At 44.5% G+C, this 14,176-nt stretch overlaps 1 protein-coding gene across 1 annotated transcript in view; it reads right to left on the bottom strand.

Annotated features, from left to right (window-relative positions):
- SGCG (sarcoglycan gamma) overlaps positions 1–14,176 on the bottom strand; it is a 127,031-nt gene that overhangs the window by 99,202 nt on the left and 13,653 nt on the right. The window lies entirely within an intron of this gene.

Below are 14,176 nucleotides of genomic sequence, written 5' to 3'. Positions count from 1 at the left end.
TCTGGGACACAGCTCTAAGTGGGCCAAAAAAAAGAAAAGAAAATTCTTATAAAACCAACATTTAAATCTTGAATCACGATGGCCTTATGTAATGATAACTTTCTAAAATAAACTTTACCTTAAATGAATAGCAGAAAAGCAGACTGGTTTCCAGGAGAAGCTAATGTTGACAAAATCTCATAGAAATCATTTCAAATTAACAGGCAGCATTTACAACTTAGGACTTTATTAGTATTAAGTGTAAACTATTCTCATTCAAATGAAATGCATATTAGAATAGTCACTCCTTAAAGATCAGTTTCTTTAAGTCTCTTTTTAAGTGAAAAATTTTAATGTTTGAGAAGAAAACCTTGAGGAATTACCATCCTAATAAAGAGAAGGCAAATACATTCCATATGTTAAAATTCTGACCGTTCTTTACTAATAAACTAAACTTATGTTTAACAAATATGCGAATGTGACAGTGCAGTCTTGACGTTTTATCTTTATTGAAAAAGAAAACGTTAGATCATTAAACTTTTATAAGAGGTAAAGGAAATAAATATCGAGCTTTTTAATAATCTTTTATTTTGCCCTATTTTTGTACAGCTTGGTGAGCTGCCTGAATTAACATGGACGAAATTGTATGTTTGAAATTTGGATTTTAGCACTAAAACTTGAAAAGGACAAGTGGTGTAATTATAATCCATATGCTTAATATTTATTTTCTTTTCTTCTCAGGAGACCTCTTCTCTTATTCTATTTATTCCTAACCCTAACGTCTTTTGACATTTGATGCTTCTTATACTAACAGCTGCAGGCCTTAAATTAAGAGCTGATACAGCTTCAACTAATCACACACTTATTTATAAGACTTTAAAAAAATCTTTCATGAACTCTCTGCCCATTACTGTTTTCCCTATCACGGCAATTTAGTTGGACATAAGATTATAGCACAACTATCAATTCCTAATAAAAACATAGAACACTTAACAATGATGACATAAGATGTATTTTTGTACCAGTATGTGTCTAAAAAGTCAAAATTGGCAACTCCTAACTCAGTATTCTGGTTGAAATGTCACACGTCGAAAGGTTACGCATCGAGGGGCCTTTTCGTCAATCAGTAAATTGGTTTCATAACGATGAACTTTTCAATGTTTTGGGGACTGCTTTGTACAAATGTTAGCCAAGCTGTGGACTCGATCTGCATTCACATCTAAAAATTCATTTAGTACTACCAACTTCTCTTTTCGGTCCTTCAGTAGGAAGGCTTAGAGGAAAAAAACCTTTCATTTTATAGAATAGTTGAAATTATTAAAACACCTTCGAAGTCTTTAATGCAGGTCTGGCTTCACTCTGTAACTCACAAATACACATCTCCTATGTTTTCAGTGGAATCCTAACACTTTAAAGCTGTAAGAGACCTTAAAGGAAACCAGGTCTAACATTCCACTGGATGTTAGGTTACGGAGCTCAGGCTTACGGAGCTGGCTTGGCCATAGCCCGGCACAGAGATGGAATCTTACCTACAGAGAGAACAAACTGGTGGTCGCCAGAGGGGAGAGGGTGGGGGGTGGGTGCAGGGGATTAAGAAGTACAAAGTGCCAGTCCTACATAAATCATGGAGATGGAAAGTTCAGCATAGGGAATGTAGTCGGTAATATTGCAATGATGTCATTTGGTGCCAGACGGTGACTACGCTCATCTTGGCGGGCAGCGTGTAATGTCCAGAATTGTTGAATCACTACACACCGAAAAGTAGCATAGCATTGTGTGTCCACTACACTTCAATTAAAAAAAAAAAAAAAAAAAAAGAAAGTCCTTAGGCTCTCGTGTTAAGAGGGTCTTACATAACTCTAGGATCTCTCTGGGATTCTTTTTTTTTTTTTAATGTTTATTTATTTTTGAGAGAGAGAGAGAGAGAGAGGCAAAGCATGAGCACGGGAGGGGCAGAGAGAGGGAGACACAGAACAAGAAGCAGGCTTCAGGCACAGAGCCCGACGCGGGGCTCGAACTCACGGACCATGAGATCATGACCTGAGCCGAAGCCAGACGCTCAACTGACTGAGCCACCCAGGCGCCCCTCTCTGGGATTCTTAAGAGGGTCTTCCATAAGTCTAGGATCCTTTTGGGCTTCACCAGCATTCTCCCTCCTGTTGTCAGTTAGCAATCCTGCCCTCCTACCTTGCTTCTGCCTGGGGGCAGACAGTCCTGCTGCTGGCCGTGTAGCTTAAGATACTGGGTTGGGGAGACCACTTTTAGATCTAGCGAAAAGTAGGAGTTTCTGGTGGAGATATGGTTCATTTTGGACTACTCATTTTTGGTTTTGATATGAAGTGAGCTGTAGGTTGGCCCGAGGAGGGACAAGACACAGGGTGCGGGGGTATGGGATCATTCAAAGTGTGAAAAGAATAGGGCAGTCGTGAGGAGCAGGGAAGTCAATTCACTCGTGAAATATACTAGATCGTGTTCAGGGCCCAGCCGGACTCGATCACTACCCACTGGTCCCATTTTTGACAGTTCCTGTGACTATGGACACTGACTGTAGACATGAGTGCCCATGACTAAATCCCCCCAAACCACCTCACGCTTGCCTCCGCAACGCAACTCATCTCCCCAAACCCGTTCTTTCGTCCATCCGTCCTTTCTCAGTGTATGACTCCACCCTCCCCAAAGTCATGGACGACCCATAAAGGAACATCCCTCACCAACCAGCCCGCCGGTCACTGAGCCCCAGGATCGCCCGCTCTGCCTGCTCTCTCGTCTCCAGATCCCCGTCTGATGGGGGGCGGGGGTCACATCAGGGCTCGCCGGGTGCTGCTGCCCACTTCCAGGTCCTGCCACGTTCCACTTTACTCTCCTGGAACTGCCAGAGAGACGCCACGAACAGGTAATTCTCCCCACAGCGCTCCCCAGCCTAACGCCCTTCAGGGAGCCTCGAGGGTGCGGTACCCTGTACTCCACGGGGCACACACACCTTCACCATTGGGCCGCGCGTCTGTCTCTCCCGCCCTGCCCTCGGGTACCTGGCCAAGCCTCTGACTAGAGTCACCTCCCGTCCTTTTCTGCAGGAAAATGAATGACTGTCTAACCTTTAACAGTCTGTTCACGTCACTATCAGCTTTCCAGATGTGTTTATAAACTTAGAGTTCTTTGTATTCACGTTGCCATCATTGGTTTATATACGTGTTCTCCCTACTAGACCATGAACTCCTTGCTCAGCACTTCATAAAGTGAGCCCTCAGTCAACTGGCCTCTGAACAGTGACCAAACTTCAGTGTTTCTTACGATACCAATTCCACAGTGCACAATTTAAAAAAAAAAAAAAAAAAAAAAAAAAAAAGAGCTAACATATGATCAGCATGACATTCTAAGACTTTTCCAGAAGAGGTCAGTATAACAGTAATAAAGATATTAGCTTTCAGGGCAAATGACAGTGAAACCAAATTAAATTATTTTGTAAGAGATAAACTTTCAAGCATTAAAAAATACCACATCAGTTCTCTGCCCCTCCAATCGAAGCCACACTTCCTCAGGAGAGATGGCCACAGACTTTTTGCACTAGCAAAATGGAGTGAGATGATTCTTTTTTTTTTAACGTTTATTTTATTTTTGGGACAGAGAGAGACAGAGCATGAATGGGGGAGTGGCAGAGAGAGAGGGAGACACAGAATCGGAAACAGGCTCCAGGCTCCGAGCCATCAGCCCAGAGCCCGACGCGGGGCTCGAACTCACGGACCGCGAGATCGTGACCTGGCTGAAGTCGGACGCTTAACCGACTGCGCCACCCGGGCGCCCCTGGAGTGAGATGATTCTGCACACAAATGAAAACTCTCGATGAATTTAAATCTGGAATGTAATTAACATCATCACCTGGATGCCTCTCACCCAAATTCTCTGGTTATTTTTAAATAGGGATCATCAGGGGCGCCTGGGTGGCGCAGTCGCTTAAGCGTCCGACTTCAGCCAGGTCGCGATCTCGCGGTCCGTGAGTTCGAGCCCCGCGTCGGGCTCTGGGCTGATGGCTCGGAGCCTGGAGCCTGTTTCCGATTCTGTGTCTCCCTCTCTCTCTGCCCCTCCCCCGTTCATGCTCTGTCTCTCTCTGTCCCCAAAAAAATAAACGTTGAAAAAAAAAATTAAAAAAAATAAATAAATAAATAGGGATCACCCACGTGTGCACATTTGAAAAAGATAATTCGTATTCTCTTTTGGAGTTGCTGTATCGATAAAAAATTAAATTGATCGCTAGACTACCGCATGTAGGCGTTTTGTGGCTTCTTACGGTACTTTGGGAGAGTTGGGGAGTCACTCTTTAGTATAAAGAGCTAATTCAATGTTGTCAGGGATCATGGGAAAGAAAAATGTGGGATCCTGGAAAAATAAGAGGTGAGAAAGACAAAAAAAGGAAACTCACATTTCAGAAGAGAAACATGGCCTATCTGAGATTTCAAAAGTTACCCGCTGGTAATCACTTCACTGGGTCATCGTATGTTTAAAGTCTTATTCCATGGACACAGGACTTTGCCTAAATTGACAGGGAACAGGTTCCACAACTCCGTTAGGTGCAGACTTGAGCGGTGACTCTCAGGTCGGGCGGCAAACGGAAATGTGGCGTGCACATAGCAGAATCATAGGAAATGCACGAGGAGTAATGACCAAAGCCGAACTTGCACACGCGAAGGGGAAATCTATCAGAAGGGCTTGTAATGGAAACCTCAGTGTCTCCCGCTTCCCCTGCCCCATCCACACTTCCATCGGTCAGAGGTCACCGCTTAGATCTTCCTTCTACCTACCTCTGACCTTCAAGTACCCTTACAAGGCTCTAGCTGGGTTTATGAACTTTTGACCTAGTCTATTACTTCATGTACATTATCACCCGGGAGCCCTTGTCTCCTTTTTCCTGTGTGCTTTTATCATCAGTTCGGTTCTTCTGCGGTCACCTCTGCAATTTCAAACAATCGACTTAAACATTCACTTCCTGTTCCATAATGACCGTGTATCCATTGGTCCTGCTGCCTGATGGAGGGCATTAGCATTCTGAATGTCCCAGCCCCTTGCCCACAGTGCCTTCCACTCTTGTCTCCAAACTTCTGTCCTTCCCTTTATTTTTGTGCATGCTCACAATGGTCATATTCACCTTCTACACTGAAACTAATCTTCTGGGGCGCCCGGGTGGTTCAGTCGGTTGAGCATCTGACTTCGGCTCAGGTCATGATCTCACGGTTTGAGCTCAAGTCCCGCGTGGGGGTCTGTGCTGACAGCTCAGAGCCTGGGGCCTGCTTCGGATTCTGTGTCTCCCTCCCTCCCTCTCTCTCTCTGCCCCTTCCCCTGCTTGCACTCTGTCTCTCTCACTCTCTCAAAAATAAATAAACGTTGAAAAAATTTTTTTAAAAAGAAACTAATCTTCTGCACCTCCTGTGATTTGATCAAGTTGATTTAAAAATTAATGCAATACACCGTGTTCACATTTTACAACTAGCTACCCGACTATCCAACCATGCTCCTTTCAGGGATAAGCACCTGTGCCCCTCAATGCTTCTATTATCAGTTTGAATGATCCACTTTTGAAATATTTCTCCAAGTATTTTAATTGCCTTGTACGGACACTGTGTCTTTCCCAGAGAGCTTTTGTGGTTGGGGGCTTCTGAATGCCATCTTTCCATCTTTATTGTTGTTGTACAAGAAGTTTTGCTAAATTTGCCGTCCTCAGCCTATCTCCTACTTGTCTCTCACTTTTTATTCCTTTAACCTATTATTTGGAATCAATGTCATTTTTCTTCTTGAAGGAAAAAAAATGTTCCTCTCTAGTTTAAGTAGCTTGTACCATGGTTTTCTTGCAGGACTCACCTCCACCTCCTCCCTTTCTGATGGTCTTTGTGTTTCTTTTATTCTCTACTTCTGCCCCATCGTCAGACTTCTGGCGAATTTCTGATAATAAAACCCATTGTATACGATCGCGTTTTTCTTCAGCATCCTTGTATGCCAGACTCTCCCTCGTCCTGTGCCAGTCCAAGGGGCTGAGCTGGCCTCCCGCACAGTGGTCGTGTTCCTCACCGTGCTCCTAAGCTGCGTGAACAGTTCCCTGAATCAGCTCTCAGGTCCTCTCCTCATTTACCCCCTTGCTTTGGTGGGATGTCCCCTCAAATGAGCATTCGGAAAGGGTTTGGGGGAAGTAGATTATCTGAGCCCTTTTATGTCGGGAAATGTATCAATTCTGCTCCCAAACTGGTTAATACTTTCATTTAGCATAAAATTCTGGACTAAAATAATTTCAGACTAAACTTTGAAGTCCTGGCTCCATTGACATCTGTCCTTAAGAGTTCCCGCAGAGAAATGTAATTCTAGTCATTGGCATTTCTAGTTTATTTTGAGTAAGGTACGTTACTATTTAAAGGTAGCTGTGTACATCTTTTGTTGGTAAAATTAATATTCTCCCTAGTTTATTTCCTGTTATGGTCCTCTGGTATTTCACATATCTGAATACATCCAAGAGAAGGTAGCGTCCATTTATAAAATATAAGTGTATTTGTTCTTACTGAAAAGTAACGATTGAGTAAGGTACTCAAGTTATATTTCATGAATATTCTTAAAATCTGCTCTGATCAGAAATTTCTGACCAAGAACTAGAGAGTAAATGATGGTAGGATTTATGAAAAGGAAGATACGTGATATAAAATAAACTGGAGGGAAAGAAAAACAATTGAAAAAATATTGGAAATCTGCATTTGGAGGCAAAGTTAAGATCTGTTCCCAGGGCCATGGAAAGCATGTCAGACACTGAAATTTGTGAGAACAGCCACTTACAAAGAAGAACACGTATTCCTTCCGTGAGGACGTTTCTCCTAGTGTAATAGTTCTTCTGGATTCTCTCCATACTTGCACTCATTTCTTCCCAGGGTAAGTGGTTTAATTCTTCTCCCTGATGAGTCACAATAAGAAAGGGGGTCTGTATGGTGCAATCCCTCCCTCGTCAGGGACCTTCATGCCTGCAGGGAGTACAGTTTCACGCTGTAAGTTTCAACTGTAACCTTCCCGGGGGCGGGGGGCAAGGGGTGGGGGGGACCTGTGATCATCTAGAGCTAAGAGACGGGTGAGTCCTTGCTGGGAATGCAACGTTAGCAAGCCCATGGTCGCTGCCCATCTAGAATATGTTCTCCGACAGCTCTCTTTGCAACAAAAATGACATTTAGACCTTCATTTGCCTCATCTCGATTGGTTCAGAACTCGGGCAGTAAACACAGAAGGGATTTTTCTCAATCTTCTCAAACTAAAAACAAACAAACAATCAGCATCTAACAACCACACATCTCTGCTAAGGATCTACTTTTATAGCAGGGGCTATTCTGTATTAGCACCTAATCTAACTCTTCTCTTTCAACTTCTTTTTGCCTGGCTGGTGCCCTCTTGGATACCTCTGTGGTCCTCACAGAATTCAGGGCAGACCAATGTGTCACTGCTCATTTACCTCCCTATATCCTGTCATTCCTTTATCTGATCCTAAGTTTGATGGCAGGGACTGAGTCTTGACCCCTGTATTTCCTGAGCCTCTACGTACTCAGTAAATATCTGCTAAATGAATGCATCTAGTAAGTGAACCACAATTCCTACGCTTATATAGCTTTCTTTCCAGCTTAGAGGGCAGACCGCTAAACACTCAATAACGTGGTTCGCCTAACAGTTTAGGTAGGTAGCGCAGGCTACGGAGACATATAAAGGAAAAGTTAATTCTTTCTGGAAGAGACCTAGTGGCAGTACGTTCTCCAATAGCAGAAATCATCATTACCTCGGCCGGCTGAAATTTCTAATGCTTGTGCATGTTTCAAACGCATTCGATAAGTTGACATAATAGCATGTGAACATAATTTATAAAAATATGAGAGTCAACACATATGGACATATGTGCCTGTCGCTGACCTAAGTTTTCTATTGATTCACGAGTGGGTTTGGAGAGCACTAACCAAAGCCTTCAAAAAGTTACTGTTACAGTATTGATGACTTTCGTTGAACCCCCTAAGCCCTCCAAAATCAGGTTCAGATACCTGATAGCCTCTATGGCTTGACAGCTGGGCTGATCTCCTATATTCTGTAGTCTGATTATGATTCACACTACACAGCGTTAATGTAAAAATCTTCCTTACTTATTCTTTCCCTAGAAATAATGTAAACCAATGGCCCCAAATTCCAGGCTTTCGGATCAAGTGAGTTTTAAATTCAGCTTTTTCACAAGTAATAGCTTGTGTTAGGTAACTCAGTTACCTTCTTTAATGGTTTGTTTTCTGCCATTAATGTTGGGGATAATATTAGCTCCTTAATTACTTAAAATAATTAAATGAGGCAATGCACAAAAGGCTCTTGGCACATAGTAAAACACATATGATTGGTAGCTATGGTAGCTATTATTACAACTCTTTCTCAATGCCGTGAGTGAATTTTTCAAAACGAAATAAAATATGTGAATCGCAGATTATGACAAATTCAGCCTTTATAGCAAAGGTATTTTGGTTTACTTAATAGTATACCTAACATGATAAAAAGCATTTAGACTTGATTTGACTTGATGTTGTGCCTACTCATCAGCTCAGCTAGTAACGAACCTTCACAGGCAGTCCACACAACAGCAAACCAAATTATTATTTTTTTCTTACAGTTTATCAAACCAAATTATTATTTTTCCTTACAGTTTAGCTTTCTGATATCCAAATCCACAGCATTTGTCAACAACTTGCCTTGATACGATACGTATAGTCGAACAGTCTTGGCAGACACACGGGGATACTTTATAGTCTGAAAACTAAAGATGCTGGTAATCCCACGCAGCTGCACTTGACTTGCTCCTGACCGTTGTCCTGCTCAGGTCATGCTGAGGGGCCCTGTGCTCCTGACCTCCTACCTTCATCCTATCTACTGAAAAGTCTTCAAGGTCCTATTATTTCAAAAACCCTTTTTCCACTGGAAATGCGTAGCTGGACACTAGAGGGATCTTGACAACAGAAATGCTGTGTTGTGAGGTCATGGGAGTGCCAGCACGATTATGGTGCTGGGGCCCGGGAGAAAAGACAGTGGTGAAGAAAATGACACCGAGAGATGAGATGGAGAGGTGAAGTTGACTATCGGATCCCTTGTGTTTAATGTTTACTTATTCTTGAGAGAGAGAGAGAGAGAGAGAGAGAGACAGAGTGCGAGCAGGGGAGGGGCAGAGAGAGAGGGAGACACAGAACCCGAAGCGGGCTCCAGGCTCCGAGTGGTCGGCACAGAGCCCGATACGGGGCTCGAACCCACGAACCGTGAGATCATGACCTGAGCTGAAGTTGGACGCTTAACCAACTGAGCCACCCAGGAGCCCTGGATCCTTTGTGTTTGAAGACTTATTATAGGCATGGACATTTCAGTCATCATGTTGCAAACTCAGCGTATTTTAATCGTCCCTCCCACTTCTCTGCAACCCTTCTCTTCTGTTCTCCTCCTTAGCTTAATGGCATTGCCATTGGCCAGTTGGTCACGGTGGAAGTCATCCATAGCTTAATGTGAATTATTTCAACTACTGTGTGTATTTGTTCCTCAATTAGCAAATGCTCTTTTGCTAATTTTTAACTGGAGAAGGAAGACTGCAATGAAAGGGGAAAAAATGAAGGATGTTGTGTTGGCCTAAGCACATCCCATGCGTGACCCAGTCTGGTTGTTTACCATGAAAGAAAAAAAGCTGTTTGATATCCAGCATCAGATTCAGTATAATTTTTTTTTTTTTTTAATTTTTTTTTTTCAACGTTTATTTATTTTTGGGACAGAGAGAGACAGAGCATGAACGGGGGAGGGGCAGAGAGAGAGAGGGAGACACAGAATCAGAAACAGGCTCCGAGCCATCAGCCCAGAGCCTGACGCGGGGCTCGAACTCACGGAGTGCGAGATCGTGACCTGGCTGAAGTCGGACGCTTAACCGACTGCGCCACCCAGGCGCCCCCAGTATAATTTTTTTAAGTTTATTTGTTTTTTAAGATTTCTTTTGAGAGAGAGAGAGCAGCAGCAGGGGAGGGGCAGAGAGACAGGAAGAGGGAGACAGAATCCCAAGCAGGCTCCGCGCTGTCAGCACAGGGCTTGAACTCGCGAACCATGAGATCACGACCTGAGCCAAAGTCAAGAGTCTGATACTTAACTGACTGAGACACCCAGGCACCTCAGATTGTATACAAGTTCAGCAACAAGAAAACCTGGCATCTCCACAGTAGCACAAAAGCCGGTTTCTCCAGCAAGGCACAAAAATCCCATTCGGTCACTAATATGCAAAAAGGAGACAAACACTTTTCTCATTTAGAAATGAGAAACTGAAAACTTGAAAATGGCAAACATGAACACGTTCATTCCAAGAAAACGTAGAAACACACGCTTTTTGTTCGTTTCCCAAAATCCATGAACTCTACCACTGGTAACGACCGCTGGGTTTTCTTTTTGAGCAGCCACCCCTACCTTGCTTTTAGCCTATTCGTTGTCTCAAGTCACATCAATGCCATTCCCAGGCTCAGTGGCAGGTCACGTGACTCAGCCCGGGCTGAGCAGAGCAAGGCGCTCTCTCGGCCACAGAGATGCTTCCAGGATGAGTCCATCGAAGCCAAGCAGCCTCAGTCGGAGCAGCCCCACGACTTTCGCTTCAGTGACCGACAAGACACACTCTGGTTTCTGCGGGGCTGGAAGCTGACAGCGATTCGAGCCTGGCTTGTGAGCGGCCATGACCACCTGACAGCACGAGGGCTGGAGCTGGGCGACGAGAAAAATGCATGGCAACTTCAAGTCCACAAATCACGGCACGCCTAAATCAGCTGCAGTCTCGTACTTTTTCGGCTGCGTCGGTCGGCACGTTGCCCTTTTTCATCGAAAACTATAGAGTTGGCATTTGATAATTTGCAACGTAGAAATCTAACCTAAGTTTTAGTGAAATCAGTGCAATAAAGAAGCTGGTGTGGGAGAAGGAGGGGACGACGGTGGCAAGAGTAAAACTTCAAAAAATGAAGAGAGGTGATGAACACAAATGTGAACAACTCCCTGCCATCAGCCATGAAACAGAACTTGGGGGGTGCAGAACTCCATATCCTCTGTGGTGGCATACACAAACGATGGGACTATTCTGTGCTACCACGTGCCCTGGGGAGGTCAAGGATGAGGACCAAAAGACATCACGTGATTTGGCAAAAGAAGAATGGGAAAATCTAAGGTGGTAGTTCTAAATTTAAAAAAAGAAAACCATAGGCATAGTAACGATTCAAGAAACCCTCATGCAAAAGCTCTGAACTTTCCCACATACTATTATTTCATCAAAGCAAAGACTGATGATTTTAAGACCACGGATGTTTTTTAGCACTAAGGAAGTACCTCTGCAAATTAAACTATAACACTAATTATAATATGCATCGCAAGTAAGAGCTATCAAAATGTAAGAAATGGACATTTTAGATTTGGTAAAATATGATAACAGCACAACAGAGTGAATGATAACAGCAGTTGTCTGTCATTTGGGGATTTATTTAAATAATATTCATCAAGGGTTGTCTCTGTCATACAAGAGTTGCTTTTGTTGATTTGTTTTTATGTCTGTCTGCTAGAATAAAGGAGAAATTCAGTTCTCATCTCAGTAATTATCTAAGAGAAGTAAAGACTTTTTAGGTAGCTGTATGGAAATGCTTCCCATTGTATATGGTGGTTGTTAAATGGAATTCATGACTGAGTCTCTAAAACCATTTTTCTGGGATGCTGACTTGGTTTGTCTTATACAAACCAGTTATACTTAAAGGCCACCAGGATCCTGCTGAGGCCACGTCTGCTGTTTTTGATCCAATGAGCACCACGTTGGTCCCAAACACTGTTCTAGATGCTAAGGACACCAGAGTGCACAGGACAAAGGAGGCCTTGCCTTCTTAGAGCTTATATTCTAGTTGAAACAGTCAATAAATGTGAAAACAACGAACAAGAAGGTTTCTTACAGTGGCAAGTTTACGAAGAAAATTACATAAGGGGGCCCCTGGGTGGCTCAGTCCGTTGAGCGTCTGACTTTGGCTCAGGTCGTGATCTCACGGTTCGTGGGTTTGAGCCCCATGTCGGGCTCTGTGCTGACAGTTCAGAGCCTGGAGCCTGCTTCGGATTCTGTGTCTCCCCCTCTCTCTACCCCTCCCCTGCTCATGCTCTGTCTACCTCTATCTCTCCATAATAAATAAACTTAAAAAAAAAAAAAAGAAAATAAATAAAGGGGCACCTGGGTGGCTCAGTCGGTTGAGACTCATGATCTCACGGTTCATGAGTTCGAGCCCTGCGTCGGGCTCTGTGCTGACAGCTCAGATTCTGTCTCTATCTCTCTCTGCCCCTTCCCTGCTCGCACTCTGCCTCTCGCTCAAAAATAAATACTTAAATTTTTTTTTCATTAAAAAAAAAGAAAAGAAATAGGGTGATGGGGAGAATATTTTAAATACCTAGGGCAGGCCTTTGTGGGATGATCTGAATAATGAGAAAGAACTAATCCTGAAAATACTAGGGCAAAGTGTGATACGGGCAAGGGGTGGCACATGCAATGGCCCTGGGGCGGGAACGGTCTTCTATGTTGAAGAGGCACAAGCAAGGCCCCGGGGTGGGAACATGGCGCGTGGAAAAGCGCAGACAAAGCCAGAGAGACTGAGGCATGAAGAACAGTGGTCCTCAGCCGTGGCAACACAGCAGAACCAAGCAGGGGATGTATGACATAACACCTACCATTCTCCAGGGTCCTCTGCAGGACTTCCGACGTGTCCGGCACAACAGGGGCCCCACTATCAGTCCGGTTGCCTAGGCCAGTCTCGCGGGTCACCAAGGACGGAGCCACAGCTGCACAACAACGTAGCCACAGCCCAGTGTGAGAGGAGACGCTATTCCAGATGCCAGACTCAGAAACACATGAGGGGGACGGGCACGGTCAGCGCAATGCTGCTCGCTTCCGCCAACAAGCCCGCTCCATACAGCCGTCCCTCTCCTCTCTCCCTTCTTCTGAGTGGCTGCTTTCAGGAGGTCTGTGCCGGGATGGGAGATGTTCTGGGCCGACCGCAATTTTCTTCGCGACCCGGAGTTTTTGTGCTTGTCCGATGTTCGCTTCCCAGTCAGCCCTCCCTCCCTTCCCGCCTCCCTCCCTCCCTCCCTCCCTTCCTTACTCCCCTCCCCCCTTCTCCCCCTTCCCTCCTCCTCCCTCCCTCCCCTCCCCTTCCCTAATACAAGGTCCGTCTATGCTCAGCTTTATGCTCAGCTATGCTCAGGTTGCCTCCTGGACGTGTGACTGACCTGTGCGACTCTGTCTGCCCACCTGCCGTCCGCGTGTGCACTTGCCGTCCTCCCTGCGAGACGTGCACACTTTGCACCACGCAGGACACACCCGGGTTTCTGAGTCTGCAGCTCTCTCAGACATACCCCTGTTCGACTCCCACTCTTTGGGGCAACTTTCCGCTAATTTTGTGTTTGGGTGTTAGCTGTCTCCTACTTTTGCCTCAACTAGAGTGTGCATGGGTTTCTCTCTCCTTGTTGCTCCTGAATGCTTTCGGGAGGGCACTGTGTAACTATTAACCTCACACGGTCATCTTCAAGATGGAAATCGGTCACCGACGTGTTTATCACTGGGCTACGAGGGTCCTTAGCTACGCGTGACAACTGTTGGCGGCCACCATGGTGTTCCCTTCCGCGGATCTGACTCCTGAAAGAATGCTGGTCTCTCACAAAACCCTAGATAACCAGACAAAAGGAAAATAGCATACTTCAGGTTCAGTAAAAGCTTAAACGGAGCCCAGAATTGAGGACAGCTTGTGGCCTTGGTTCCAGCCAGACTTTCAGGATTCCCGATTCCTCTGTAGATCGTATCCCACTTTCAATCCCTGGCAACGTGAGTGCTCTCTTTTGGAACGTGATTCTGTTCAGTTCACCTTTATGCCTCGGAGTATAACTGAAAGCTTAGTCATTTTTGACAGTTCATTTCAACTCAATAGCATGAAGTAATTGCTTTAGCTCCCAAAGTGAGATTTTTTTTTCTTTTCCCTTTTTCTTTTCTTTCTTTTGTTCTTTCTTTCTCTTTCTTCTTTTTTCTTTCCCTTTGTTTCTTTTCTTTTTCCTTCTTTCCTTCCTTCCTTCCTTCCTTCCTTCCTTCCTTCTTTCTTTCTGTATATTTGAAAGAAGCAGTTAAGCTTTTTTTCACCTCTAG

This window comes from Lynx canadensis, chromosome A1, assembly GCF_007474595.2.
Source record: "Lynx canadensis isolate LIC74 chromosome A1, mLynCan4.pri.v2, whole genome shotgun sequence".
In the NCBI taxonomy this organism is placed as follows: Eukaryota; Metazoa; Chordata; class Mammalia; order Carnivora; family Felidae; genus Lynx; species Lynx canadensis.
The sequence above is the reverse complement of the archived record's forward strand: the minus strand, read 5'-3'. Positions and strand labels throughout refer to the sequence as shown.